Source organism: Gymnoscopelus microlampas (genome assembly GCF_963454915.1).
Source record: "Gymnoscopelus microlampas genome assembly, chromosome: 6".
In the NCBI taxonomy this organism is placed as follows: domain Eukaryota; kingdom Metazoa; phylum Chordata; class Actinopteri; order Myctophiformes; family Myctophidae; genus Gymnoscopelus; species Gymnoscopelus microlampas.
In genome coordinates this window covers 1,494,375-1,509,681 of record NC_139943.1, presented here as the reverse complement: position 1 = coordinate 1,509,681, position 15,307 = coordinate 1,494,375, and the positions used below count along the sequence as shown (strand labels likewise).

General features: G+C 39.0%; 1 long non-coding RNA gene across 1 annotated transcript; it reads left to right on the top strand.

The window, feature by feature from the left end:
- Positions 1 to 540: 540 nt before the first annotated feature.
- Positions 541 to 3,522, top strand: LOC311047731. Its single transcript, XR_014601044.1, has 3 exons — positions 541 to 1,564; positions 2,111 to 2,800; positions 3,265 to 3,522. It is a non-coding gene; the product is annotated as an uncharacterized lncRNA (long non-coding RNA).
- Positions 3,523 to 15,307: the final 11,785 nt, after the last annotated feature.

Sequence of the window (15,307 nt, the reverse complement as noted above, 5' to 3'; positions counted from 1 at the left end):
CTGTTGTAAACATTGAGCTGGAAAACTCAGTTGTGATTGCCTCAGAGTCACCCAGCCTGTTTCACTGGAAATTAGGTTAAAATATGGTTGCAAAAAGCCATTTCAGCTGGTCTTTAAGTGGTCAACAACATTCAAATAAGTATATCTTCTTCAACTATTTCCTGATTCCAGTGCATGGCACTTCACTAGAAAGCTTACAGGCTGCACTTTAGTAAATTTTGCTGCAAGTCATGGTCATGTTTCAGTCTCTTACAGATTATTAGATGTTCTTGGCCTACTGGCAGCATACAAAAGACATTTGGCGCTGATCGGTACAGTGGTTTGTTAAATTAGCCCCAGACACAGACGGATTCTTATTTAGTAACTGTTTGGTCAGTCTTAGTAGATAATAGCTTTGTACATGGAATATGGAAGATAGAAAAATAGATTTACATTTTAGTAATCCAGTGTTGACTATCATGTTATTTTTCTGCTCCTAGCCATCCTGCACATGGTTGTGTATAAAGAGGAGGTTTCTCCTGAGCAGGAGAGGAGCCCCAGTCTGCTCCAGGAGGAACCAGAGCCTCCAAAGATTAAAGAGGAACAGGAAGAGCTACTTCAAAGACCAGAGGACCCTGTTGGGTCAATGTTGACATTACTAGCAGTGAAAGCTGAAGTTGATGAAGACATCACTTCACACTGCTCTGAAGTTGAAGTTAAGCTTGAATCTGACACTGAAGTCAGTGATGATTGGGGGGAGACATTTGCGGGTGTCCACACTGGAGAAAAACCTTTTCACTGTGAACATTGCGACAATAGTTTCACACGGTCTGAAAACTTGAAGAGACACCAGTATGTCCACACTGGAGAAAAATGTTTCCACTGTAAACATTGTAACAAGAGTTTCTTTTTGCCATCTGTCCTGAAGATACATAAGCGTATCCACATTGAAGAAAAAAAATTCCACTGTGAACATTGCGACAATAGTTTCACACGGTCTGAAACCTTGAAGAGACACCAATATATCCACACTGGAGAAAAACCTTTCCACTGTGAACATTGTAACAAGAGTTTCATTACGCCATCTAAACTGAAGAGACATAAGCGTATCCACACTGAAGAAAAACCTTTCCACTGTGAACATTGTAACAAGAGTTTCATTACGCCATCTTACTTGAAGATACATAAGCGTATCCACATTGAAGAAAAACCTTTCCACTGTGAACATTGTAACAAGAGTTTCATTATGCCATCTTACTTGAAGAGACACAAGCGTATCCACACTGGAGAAAAACCTTTTCAATGTAATCGGTGTGACAAATGTTTCAGTTGGTCAAGTGCCCTGAATCGTCATCAGCGTGTCCATGTGTGGAGAAAACCTTTCCAATGTAAACATTGTGACAAGAGTTTCAATGTGTCAAGTTCCCTCGAGAGACACCAGCGTATCCATACTAGAGAAAAAACTTTCCCCCTGCAAACATTGTAACAACACTTTCAATACCCCAGGTGACCTGAAAAAACATCAGCTTATCCACACTGGAGAGAAACCTTTCCACCCTACACAATGTGATAGGAGTTTCAGTAGGTCCACCGGCTTCGAATGCTATCAATGCATTGAATGGGAGATTATCACGTTTTATCAGACCATTGAATGGGGCGAGTAGGTGAGGAGTAGGCGATACACGGACCTACCGCGACTTGTCAGACCATTCATTGGGCGTAATCAGGAGCTACTGACCTACTTAGGAGGCGGAGCAGTCCCCACAACAATATTTACGATTCTGTGCCTATCGGTACATAACTCCAACGGCGCTGAGTAGGCTCAGGCGAGCGTCGCACCGCTCAGGACGGCAACTCGGTCGCTTTAGCTCCCTCGGTGGTCCTTCCGCGGGGCTCCAGCTCGCCTGAGACTGTGCGCCTCCGTCATGGTCCGACACCAAAACAACTAAAACCGAAACTGAACTATTTAAGTCATCTCCGTCGGTAGGTCAGTATGTCTTGATAACACCCAATGAATGGTCTGATAAATCGCGGCTAGGTAAGTAGGTCGCCTACTTAGCCCATTCAATGGTCTGATAAAACGTGATAATCTCCCATTCAATGCATTGATAGCATCCGAATCAGGTGGTAGGTCAGGTGACCTGGACAGACACCAGTGTGTCCAGACTGGAGAGAAACCTTTCCACTGTAAACTACATCTCCACAATTACATAAAGTGTCTACGTAGATCGGCTAGTATTTTAACTGTTTGTAAACAGCAGAGAGACCAGGGACAGATAATGCATGGGCTGTTGGAATTTGTGAGCAAAAATAGAAATAGGGAAAAGAGTAAAATATCAAAACTTCATAAAATGTTGCAAGAAATTAAGGTAAAAGAGGATAATACCAAAGAGAAATGGGAAAAAGAATTGTCAATAACAATTTTGGATGATTATTGGAAAGAAGAATGCAAAAGACTTTTTAAGACGACACAATCCAAGTATTGGAAAGACCTTGCTTGGAAAATTAATATGAGGATTTCTGTAACAACCAAAATGTTATCAAAATATAGACCATGATGCAGTGCTGAATGCTGGAGGAAATGTGCAGAACTGGAAGCCAATCATACACACATTTTCTATGCACATTATTTATGCCCAAAATTGAAAAGGTTTTGTGAGATAGTGAAAATAAATATTACCAATACATTTTCCTTAAGGAAACCCATACACCCAATCAATATTTGATTAGGTATTATTCCATTAGAAATATACAGGGATAAATATCTGTATACAATATTACGTATCGCTGCCGTAAACCCACCATCTATTAATAATTGGAAGTCGAATTAATTGATGTACTTTATTTAGTAAGACATGAGAACAACAGTACATGGAATACTACTATAGAATGTCATACAATCAATTTACAGGTTACTGGTATGAAAAGTGAAAAATATGTACAAAAGAAGAAAGAGAGGGGGGGGGTAGGGGGTGGGGCAGGTTAGGACTTGGACAGGGGCCATTTATCAATTGCAGCCTCCTGAAGGTGTATCTTTAGGGCAGTTTTGAAAGTGAGTAGGGTTTTACACTCCTTTACTCCTTTTGGTAGGGCATTCCACATTTTTGATGAATAGCATGAGAACGATTTCATTCCCTTTGTTGAGCCAAATCTGGGTTGAACATGATTAGTGGAGATGCCTCTGGTGTTATGATCATGGACTTCATTAACATTTTGGAAGTATTTTGACAAATACAGGGGGATCCCAATGTTGTGGTGTATCTTGAAGACCAGGCCCATGTGAAGAGATTAAAGAGATGGAAAGAATTACTTAAAAAATGAGAAACCGTGAAGATGAATTTGAAAGAAACTGGAGTAAATGGGACTCAGAAATACAGGAAAGCAATCTCTACCCCCCCTTTCTTTTGTTTTCTTTTTTCTCTCTTATTTTACCTTCTTTATTCCACCTCCCCTTTTTATTTTTTTTGTATTATTAATTTCTATTTGTATATGTAATTAAAACAAATAAAAATGATGCAGGATGAATTAAACAAGTAAAGAGAACTTGTAAGATAATTAAATGAAATCAATAACATGTAATATACGAACCTGCAATAAAGGAAAGAAAATGAAATGTTTGTAAACAAATAAATGGTGAATATTGTAGCTGATGTAGCCTTTTTTCTTCTCGAACCTTTTACTGTACTATTTCGTTTTTCTTATTTTTCATTTTGTGACATTAAATGACATACAGATATACACTACTATGTGTATATCTGTCTGTCATTTAACACTATGATATGAGTACATGAGGACCCCATTTGAAACAAGCCATTAGGCTTTCATGGGTTTTTCAATCCTATTTAGTTGACCTTGTATTCAAACTATACTTTCATGTGCTTTTTTCTGCACACTTCTAAATAAAGTATTCATTCAATCAATCAATCAACACATTCCCTGCCATTGATGCAGATCTACATCCTTTAAATTATACTTTTTTGATATTATGTAGAGGGCGCTCTTCCCCAACTTGATCCCTTGGCTCCGAGAGAATCATAGAAGCAGAAATGACGTCATCCCAAAAATATAATTGAATAAATTAATGCATGTATTACCCTCTGTAGATCTTTTGAGGAGAGACAGACAGGTCTTTATGTTGAAGGCGATATCTTTTGAGAAAACATTTTAAAATAGTTCAATTAGCCGATCTACAAGCTCACAACGTTCCACATATATACATAATAGGAATTGCAGGATTAATATGACTGTGTGTGTGTGTGTGTGTGTGTGTGTGTGTGTGTGTGTGTGTGTGTGTGTGTGTTTGTGTGTTATGAGGACAGCCAGAACTACATTTTGCTAGGTCTTCAATGAGATGAGTGACACCTGGTGGTTAAATATGAACAACACAATGTTGGTTTATGACAATAAATGCCCTCTTTGCTTCTCTTTGCTCTCGTGGCAAATACATATCAGACAGGCTTGCATTCTCACACATCACCTTAAAATGTACACATTTGTACCAAGGATGTGTTGATGGTAGTTATGTCCATCTGTGATTATTATCATTTGATTATATGACGGTGACCTGTTCCTGTCGTTTCCTTGCTCTTCTCTATCTAGCCTCAAACTGGTCATAATATGTTGACAGTCTAATGCTGCGTTCACACCAAAGGAAGCTGAACACAAACAAAAAGCAGCTTCAAGGATGAGGTCTTGGTTCTCTGGGTTCTTTCTCAAAAAAGCACGCTTTTCTATTTAAGCTTTTAAAAGCTCATCAAAACATTTAAAAAGCTGATTTGCATAGAGATAACATTGAAAATATAAGCTGATTCATTGTTCGGTTTCTTTTGTGAACGCAGCTTACTCTTATCAAGGCTACTCTGTCCTTCCCTTTCCTGAAAACAACAAATGATGAACTTGTACAATAATAGCAGTGATGGAAGAAGTACTCACATGTTATACTTAAGTAAAAGTATCAATATTGCAAGGTAGAAATACTTGGTTACAAGTAAAAGTCTGGAATTCAAAAAAATCTTGAATAAAAGTACAAAGGTATTGGTATGAAAATGTACTTAAAATACCGAAAGTAGCCTGCTCGAGCAGGCTACTTTCGGTACTCTCTGCATAATGATCATTATGCAGAGTGTCCCATTTCACAAGTTTTCAAATGTATAAAATGTATGAAAATCTTTTGAAATAGCATGCTCACAACATATGGCATCGCAACGCAATGTGAGCTTCTCTCCCCTCGTCCTCTCTCTTCCCGTCCTCCCTTTGGTTGTGTGGGTTTGTGTCCCATTGGTACAATCGTAATTAACCCTGTACGGATTCACGCTCTAGTAAGGCCTGCCACTAATTCTACAACCGGGGACTCGTTCCCCGGAGTTTCTTCTACCACCCACGTCGCAGGTCCATGGACTATTACTATGGACCCCCAGCTGCGGCTCAAGACTGTGACTGCGGACCGGGCCTGGGCCTCTCCATGGAGTCTATGGACTGTTACTACGGACCCCCAGCTGCGGCTCAAGACTGTGACTGCGGACCGGACCGGGCCTCTCTCCATGGAGCACGACCTGGACACGACCGTGGACTTCTACTACACTACACTATACCGCATATTATATTATCTTAAACATTTTTATATTATTCCATTATATACTGCATACACACTATTGCTGTACTATATTATACTATCATATGCTAGTATCTTACACTATTATATTTGCTATTGTTGTTATTGTTACTGCTTGCACTGTATCTCTTTCTGTCTCTCCTCTGTCTCTCCCTTTCTCTCTCTCTTCTTTCCCCCAACACGGTCGAGGCAGAAGGCCCCCGCCCTAGAGCCTAGGGTCTGCCTGACGTTTCTTCCTGTTGAATTAAGAGGGAGTTTTTCGTTGCCACTGTCGCAAAATTGCTTGCTCAGGGTGGGATGTTGGGTCTCTTCTCTACATGTAAAGTGTCTTGAGACAACTTGTTGTGATTTGACACTTTAATAAAATTGAATTGAATTGAATTGAGTTGATCTGCTATTTTCAAATGGCCGAAATGTATATAAGTGGTTAATGTACCCCTATGTTTTTTAAATGATCAAAATCTACAAAGAATGTAACTAGTAACTAAAGTTTGAAAATAATTGTAGTGGAGTAAAAGTACAATATATTTGCCTCTGAGATGTAGTGGAGTAGAAGTAAAACTACTGAGAACTGGAAATAATACTCCAGTAAAGTAAAAAATACCTCAAAATTGTACTTGAGTACATGTATTTAGTTACTTTACACCACTGAATAATAGAGCAAATAGAGCTTTGTTCTTGTGTATTGTTGTTTGTGGCCCCAGTGGGGAGACACTAAATGTAATTTCTCTTCCAGGTCTCGAGCTGAAAAAGTTTAGAAACCCCTGCAGGGTGTTAGGCCAGACAATGGGCAGCAGTCAGTGTTGCCATGTCCGCTTTTTATAAGCGACTTTGGGCTTATTCTTCTGTGAAGTTGCGAGTTGCGTTTTTTTTTGGCCTTGTTTCTAAAGTGTAGTTGATTATTTGGACTTGTTTCACACATTTTCTAAATTATTTTAACGAGTAGTTCTCAAATACTTTCATGTGATGGACCCCCAAATTAAAATGTATTTGTCCCCAAACCCCCCCATCTGTTTTTTGCCCGTGATTTGTGTTGTTAGAATTAAAAATAAAAACCTTTTATTTCAAGATTTTTTGAAAATAGCAGATCTACAACCCACAACTCATTGCGATGCCTTGTGAGCTTGTAGACCGGCTATTTTCAAGCTAGGCATACTTGATTGATTGATTGACATTTTTATTAGGCAAAAGAATGTAAAACACACAGTTACATTTATAATGCTTTTGTCTAAAAGGTCCGGCCAAAAAAGTCCTTGCGGGCTTGTTTCCATTGGGGTCCTTGAATTAATTTCATAGACATATATAGTAGCAACCAAACAGTTCAAAAATCAACATAAGAATACAGAGGGAAAAAACAATATACCATTATGTACAAAATTACTAAGCTATGTTTGTAGTACACCTCAGTGAAGTTAGCACCCCATATGATGAAAATATGAATACAAATTGTGTCATTCTTTAGTGCTGGATTTGTGCTGCATTTTGCCGTAAATTTTAGAATTTGTAGTCACTTCTTTTGGTTTTGTTTTCCCAGACCAGTTGCTTATTTCTCTCACACAATGTGACAAGTCATGGCAACACTGCAGTCTCCCACGGCAGCAGCTGCGTTCATAGTTGAACGTTCTCCTTATTTCAGGTCAGATTCCTCTTGTGTCACTTAATAACAACGTTTATATTGTAGCTCACACAATAAGATAAGATAACAATAGGTCTTAGGAGAGTGTGTTAGCATAGCCATGGTTCACATGACGCTCGTTAAGCTGACAGTCATGTTTCTGGGCTAGTGTTAGCATAGCTGCTAACGCTAGTGTTAGCATAGCTGCTAACGCTAGTGTTAGCATAGCTGCTAACGCTAGTGTTAGCATAGCTGCTAACGCTAGTCCTAGCAAGCAAGAGCTATATATATATATATATATATATATATAGACGGATTTCCGCGCGACGTCATCACGGAGCAGAATGCGCAATCTGCACATGCTCGGGGGAAACGAATTGTTGCGCCGTTCACTCTGTTGTTGTGTTCGGGAGTTAGATAGCCATAATTCTGCTATTATAGGCATAATAGGCATAATGCTGCTATTATATACAAACAGATCCAACTTCCGACAAATCATTTTTATTGAGTAAACAAGGTATTACAAACTGCATAATTTAATCTACTTTCATTAAACCCGGTGAAGATCATTTCTTTTATGAATGGACATTTGACCAGAGCTGCTGCGGGTAATGGCGCCCTCTATAGGCCAACCCTTTTTTGGCTCAACAAAGGGAAGTAACTCGTTCTCATGCTATTCATCAAAAATGTGGAACGCCCTACCAAAAGGAGTAAAGGAGTGTAAAACCCTACTCTCTTTCAAAACAGCCCTAAAGATACACCTTCAGGAGGCTGCAATTGGAAAATGGCCCCTGTCTAAGTCCTAACCTAACCTACCCCCCTACCCCCCCCCCTCTCTCCTTCTCCTTTTGTACATATTTCTCACTCTTCATACCAGTAACCTGTAAACTGATTGTATGACATTCTATAGTAGTTGTGTATATCTGTCTGTCTCTTATAGGCTATGTCATCATGATTTGTGTGCGTGGGGAACTCATTTGAAACAAGCTCAGTGCTTTAATGAGTCTTCCAGTTTAGTAGACCTTGTATTGTGATATTGTACTTCCATGTACTGTTGTTCTCATGTCTTACTAAATAAAGTACATCAATCAATCAATCAGGCTTCCCCCTCCTCTGCGCGGTCATATCCTCTCATGTGTACTAACAGGAAACCTGTCTATAGGACCGTCTTCATCTAGCTGTAGAATACAACCCTCGTAGACGTATTTATGATTCTGACGTTTTCAATCTACGAGAGTTGTAGGGTTCACGCCCCATGGAGACATGGACTTTCTGCACGCACTATGCCCCGCAAAGTACTCCAAACATGTACACATTGAAAATAAAGGTGCTTACCCCAAAGCCCCAAATGTTAACTACTTCTACGGGGGGGCAATAAAACACTTCTTTATTGAAAGATATGGATTATTACATTAAACTACTACCCCGTAGAAGTAGTTAATATTTGGGGCTTTGGGGTAAGCACCTTCATTTTCAATGTGTACACGTTTGGAGTACTTTGCGGAGCATAGTGCAGAAAGTCCATGTCTCCATGGGGCGTGAACCCTACAACTCTCGTAGATTGAAAACGTCAGAATCATAAATACGTCTACGAGGGTTGTATACTACAGCTAGTCTTCATCCAAGGCTTTGCAAGAGCAGATGTGTTGTTGTTGTTGTTGTTGTTGATGTTGGAATGTGTTGTGGAACCTCATGATCATTTTACACCATGTTGTTAACCGACGGCTAATTTAGAATGCATGCATCTATTCACATTTACAGAAGGGGAGCTTAATGCTAAAAGTAGAGGAGGCTAACCTCCATGAATTGAGTACAAAGGACCCCAATGGAAACAAGCCATAGGCTTTCTTGGGTTTTAAATCCAGACCTTGTATTGAACTGTACTTTCCTGTGCCTTTTAAAGTATTCAATCAATCAACCAATCAACCCTTAATACCGGGCAGAATACCAAAGAGAAAGTGTGTGTGTGTGTGTGTGTGTGTGTGTGTGTGTGTGTGTGTGTGTGTGTGTGTGTGTGTGTGTGTGTGTGTGTGTGTGTGTGTGTGTGTGTGTGTGTGTGTGTGTGTGTGTGTGTTCTCTATGGCAGTGGTTCTCAACTTGTGGGTTCTCCATATGATTTTGGGGGGTCCCCAGATGATAGTGAAGTGACAATTTAAGGACTGCCGGACCGGGCCTCAATTATTGTAGCAAGATGGGATGCATGGCAGCAGAAAACATTAAGAACAGATGGGCTACTTACACCTTATTTACTTAAGACCATTGTTTGCATTGCAGGAGTCCATCTTTTGATAAATGTATTTCCTTGTGTAATCTTAAATTAAGTGTGATTGCTTCTCTAATATATAAATCCCACGATCTTTGAACCCAAGATTCATATTTTGGAAAGTTGACTTCAAATCGTTATTTTTGACACCACTGCTGGATCTCCAGTAATTATTTTGTTTGTTTTAAACTTTGTTTTTATTTAGCTATTTCAGCACATTAGACGTAAGAACATCATTTCATCATATCATTACATCATTCTTTTGTTTTTCTCCCCCGAAAAGGACATCCTTTCATCATATCATTGTTTGTTTTTTGGTATTAAAGTCATTATTCAATTTGTTCATTTCAGACCCAGTGTGTGGAGTCCAGACTGCAGGTGAAGATGAACTCTCCAGACTCAGCCAGGGACATTTCTATTAAACAGGAGGAACCTGAAGACCACCCACACCTCAGTATGTGTTTTAACTATATGATAATCTTTGCAAAAACTGTGACGATTATAATATCCGGATATTATCAGACTTTTTGTGTTATCCTTTTTTACTGTACCTCTGTGCTATTCACATTTTTGACTAATAAAGTATTCAATCAATCAATCAATGACTCAATCAATATGCATAGGCATCATTACATATGCAATACAAAAGAAAAACTGCACCACATTGTACATTTTTGGTTTCCAAAAACATTTGAGGTGAGAAATAGGGCAGTAACATACACTTGATTCGGCACTGCCTTGTTGCACTGACAGTGTACAACGTAACGTTTAGATCACATACTTTAAATCACATTATGTACGCTGTGTGACTGTTGTAAACATTGAGCTGGAAAACTCAGTTGTGATTGCCTCAGAGTCACCCAGCCTGTTTCACTGGAAATTAGGTTAAAATATGGTTGCAAAAAGCCATTTCAGCTGGTCTTTAAGTGGTCAACAACATTCAAATAAGTATATCTTCTTCAACTATTTCCTGATTCCAGTGCATGGCACTTCACTAGAAAGCTTACAGGCTGCACTTTAGTAAATTTTGCTGCAAGTCATGGTCATGTTTCAGTCTCTTACAGATTATTAGATGTTCTTGGCCTACTGGCAGCATACAAAAGACATTTGGCGCTGATCGGTACAGTGGTTTGTTAAATTAGCCCCAGACACAGACGGATTCTTATTTAGTAACTGTTTGGTCAGTCTTAGTAGATAATAGCTTTGTACATGGAATATGGAAGATAGAAAAATAGATTTACATTTTAGTAATCCAGTGTTGACTATCATGTTATTTTTCTGCTCCTAGCCATCCTGCACATGGTTGTGTATAAAGAGGAGGTTTCTCCTGAGCAGGAGAGGAGCCCCAGTCTGCTCCAGGAGGAACCAGAGCCTCCAAAGATTAAAGAGGAACAGGAAGAGCTACTTCAAAGACCAGAGGACCCTGTTGGGTCAATGTTGACATTACTAGCAGTGAAAGCTGAAGTTGATGAAGACATCACTTCACACTGCTCTGAAGTTGAAGTTAAGCTTGAATCTGACACTGAAGTCAGTGATGATTGGGGGGAGACATTTGCGGGTGTCCACACTGGAGAAAAACCTTTTCACTGTGAACATTGCGACAATAGTTTCACACGGTCTGAAAACTTGAAGAGACACCAGTATGTCCACACTGGAGAAAAATGTTTCCACTGTAAACATTGTAACAAGAGTTTCTTTTTGCCATCTGTCCTGAAGATACATAAGCGTATCCACATTGAAGAAAAAAAATTCCACTGTGAACATTGCGACAATAGTTTCACACGGTCTGAAACCTTGAAGAGACACCAATATATCCACACTGGAGAAAAACCTTTCCACTGTGAACATTGTAACAAGAGTTTCATTACGCCATCTAAACTGAAGAGACATAAGCGTATCCACACTGAAGAAAAACCTTTCCACTGTGAACATTGTAACAAGAGTTTCATTACGCCATCTTACTTGAAGATACATAAGCGTATCCACATTGAAGAAAAACCTTTCCACTGTGAACATTGTAACAAGAGTTTCATTATGCCATCTTACTTGAAGAGACACAAGCGTATCCACACTGGAGAAAAACCTTTTCAATGTAATCGGTGTGACAAATGTTTCAGTTGGTCAAGTGCCCTGAATCGTCATCAGCGTGTCCATGTGTGGAGAAAACCTTTCCAATGTAAACATTGTGACAAGAGTTTCAATGTGTCAAGTTCCCTCGAGAGACACCAGCGTATCCATACTAGAGAAAAAACTTTCCCCCTGCAAACATTGTAACAACACTTTCAATACCCCAGGTGACCTGAAAAAACATCAGCTTATCCACACTGGAGAGAAACCTTTCCACCCTACACAATGTGATAGGAGTTTCAGTAGGTCCACCGGCTTCGAATGCTATCAATGCATTGAATGGGAGATTATCACGTTTTATCAGACCATTGAATGGGGCGAGTAGGTGAGGAGTAGGCGATACACGGACCTACCGCGACTTGTCAGACCATTCATTGGGCGTAATCAGGAGCTACTGACCTACTTAGGAGGCGGAGCAGTCCCCACAACAATATTTACGATTCTGTGCCTATCGGTACATAACTCCAACGGCGCTGAGTAGGCTCAGGCGAGCGTCGCACCGCTCAGGACGGCAACTCGGTCGCTTTAGCTCCCTCGGTGGTCCTTCCGCGGGGCTCCAGCTCGCCTGAGACTGTGCGCCTCCGTCATGGTCCGACACCAAAACAACTAAAACCGAAACTGAACTATTTAAGTCATCTCCGTCGGTAGGTCAGTATGTCTTGATAACACCCAATGAATGGTCTGATAAATCGCGGCTAGGTAAGTAGGTCGCCTACTTAGCCCATTCAATGGTCTGATAAAACGTGATAATCTCCCATTCAATGCATTGATAGCATCCGAATCAGGTGGTAGGTCAGGTGACCTGGACAGACACCAGTGTGTCCAGACTGGAGAGAAACCTTTCCACTGTAAACTACATCTCCACAATTACATAAAGTGTCTACGTAGATCGGCTAGTATTTTAACTGTTTGTAAACAGCAGAGAGACCAGGGACAGATAATGCATGGGCTGTTGGAATTTGTGAGCAAAAATAGAAATAGGGAAAAGAGTAAAATATCAAAACTTCATAAAATGTTGCAAGAAATTAAGGTAAAAGAGGATAATACCAAAGAGAAATGGGAAAAAGAATTGTCAATAACAATTTTGGATGATTATTGGAAAGAAGAATGCAAAAGACTTTTTAAGACGACACAATCCAAGTATTGGAAAGACCTTGCTTGGAAAATTAATATGAGGATTTCTGTAACAACCAAAATGTTATCAAAATATAGACCATGATGCAGTGCTGAATGCTGGAGGAAATGTGCAGAACTGGAAGCCAATCATACACACATTTTCTATGCACATTATTTATGCCCAAAATTGAAAAGGTTTTGTGAGATAGTGAAAATAAATATTACCAATACATTTTCCTTAAGGAAACCCATACACCCAATCAATATTTGATTAGGTATTATTCCATTAGAAATATACAGGGATAAATATCTGTATACAATATTACGTATCGCTGCCGTAAACCCACCATCTATTAATAATTGGAAGTCGAATTAATTGATGTACTTTATTTAGTAAGACATGAGAACAACAGTACATGGAATACTACTATAGAATGTCATACAATCAATTTACAGGTTACTGGTATGAAAAGTGAAAAATATGTACAAAAGAAGAAAGAGAGGGGGGGGTAGGGGGTGGGGCAGGTTAGGACTTGGACAGGGGCCATTTATCAATTGCAGCCTCCTGAAGGTGTATCTTTAGGGCAGTTTTGAAAGTGAGTAGGGTTTTACACTCCTTTACTCCTTTTGGTAGGGCATTCCACATTTTTGATGAATAGCATGAGAACGATTTCATTCCCTTTGTTGAGCCAAATCTGGGTTGAACATGATTAGTGGAGATGCCTCTGGTGTTATGATCATGGACTTCATTAACATTTTGGAAGTATTTTGACAAATACAGGGGGATCCCAATGTTGTGGTGTATCTTGAAGACCAGGCCCATGTGAAGAGATTAAAGAGATGGAAAGAATTACTTAAAAAATGAGAAACCGTGAAGATGAATTTGAAAGAAACTGGAGTAAATGGGACTCAGAAATACAGGAAAGCAATCTCTACCCCCCCTTTCTTTTGTTTTCTTTTTTCTCTCTTATTTTACCTTCTTTATTCCACCTCCCCTTTTTATTTTTTTTGTATTATTAATTTCTATTTGTATATGTAATTAAAACAAATAAAAATGATGCAGGATGAATTAAACAAGTAAAGAGAACTTGTAAGATAATTAAATGAAATCAATAACATGTAATATACGAACCTGCAATAAAGGAAAGAAAATGAAATGTTTGTAAACAAATAAATGGTGAATATTGTAGCTGATGTAGCCTTTTTTCTTCTCGAACCTTTTACTGTACTATTTCGTTTTTCTTATTTTTCATTTTGTGACATTAAATGACATACAGATATACACTACTATGTGTATATCTGTCTGTCATTTAACACTATGATATGAGTACATGAGGACCCCATTTGAAACAAGCCATTAGGCTTTCATGGGTTTTTCAATCCTATTTAGTTGACCTTGTATTCAAACTATACTTTCATGTGCTTTTTTCTGCACACTTCTAAATAAAGTATTCATTCAATCAATCAATCAACACATTCCCTGCCATTGATGCAGATCTACATCCTTTAAATTATACTTTTTTGATATTATGTAGAGGGCGCTCTTCCCCAACTTGATCCCTTGGCTCCGAGAGAATCATAGAAGCAGAAATGACGTCATCCCAAAAATATAATTGAATAAATTAATGCATGTATTACCCTCTGTAGATCTTTTGAGGAGAGACAGACAGGTCTTTATGTTGAAGGCGATATCTTTTGAGAAAACATTTTAAAATAGTTCAATTAGCCGATCTACAAGCTCACAACGTTCCACATATATACATAATAGGAATTGCAGGATTAATATGACTGTGTGTGTGTGTGTGTGTGTGTGTGTGTGTGTGTGTGTGTGTGTGTGTGTGTGTGTGTGTGTGTTTGTGTGTTATGAGGACAGCCAGAACTACATTTTGCTAGGTCTTCAATGAGATGAGTGACACCTGGTGGTTAAATATGAACAACACAATGTTGGTTTATGACAATAAATGCCCTCTTTGCTTCTCTTTGCTCTCGTGGCAAATACATATCAGACAGGCTTGCATTCTCACACATCACCTTAAAATGTACACATTTGTACCAAGGATGTGTGGATGGTAGTTATGTCCATCTGTGATTATTATCATTTGATTATATGACGGTGACCTGTTCCTGTCGTTTCCTTGCTCTTCTCTATCTAGCCTCAAACTGGTCATAATATGTTGACAGTCTAATGCTGCGTTCACACCAAAGGAAGCTGAACACAAACAAAAAGCAGCTTCAAGGATGAGGTCTTGGTTCTCTGGGTTCTTTCTCAAAAAAGCACGCTTTTCTATTTAAGCTTTTAAAAGCTCATCAAAACATTTAAAAAGCTGATTTGCATAGAGATAACATTGAAAATATAAGCTGATTCATTGTTCGGTTTCTTTTGTGAACGCAGCTTACTCTTATCAAGGCTACTCTGTCCTTCCCTTTCCTGAAAACAACAAATGATGAACTTGTACAATAATAGCAGTGATGGAAGAAGTACTCACATGTTATACTTAAGTAAAAGTATCAATATTGCAAGGTAGAAATACTTGGTTACAAGTAAAAGTCTGGAATTCAAAAAAATCTTGAATAAAAGTACAAAGGTATTGGTATG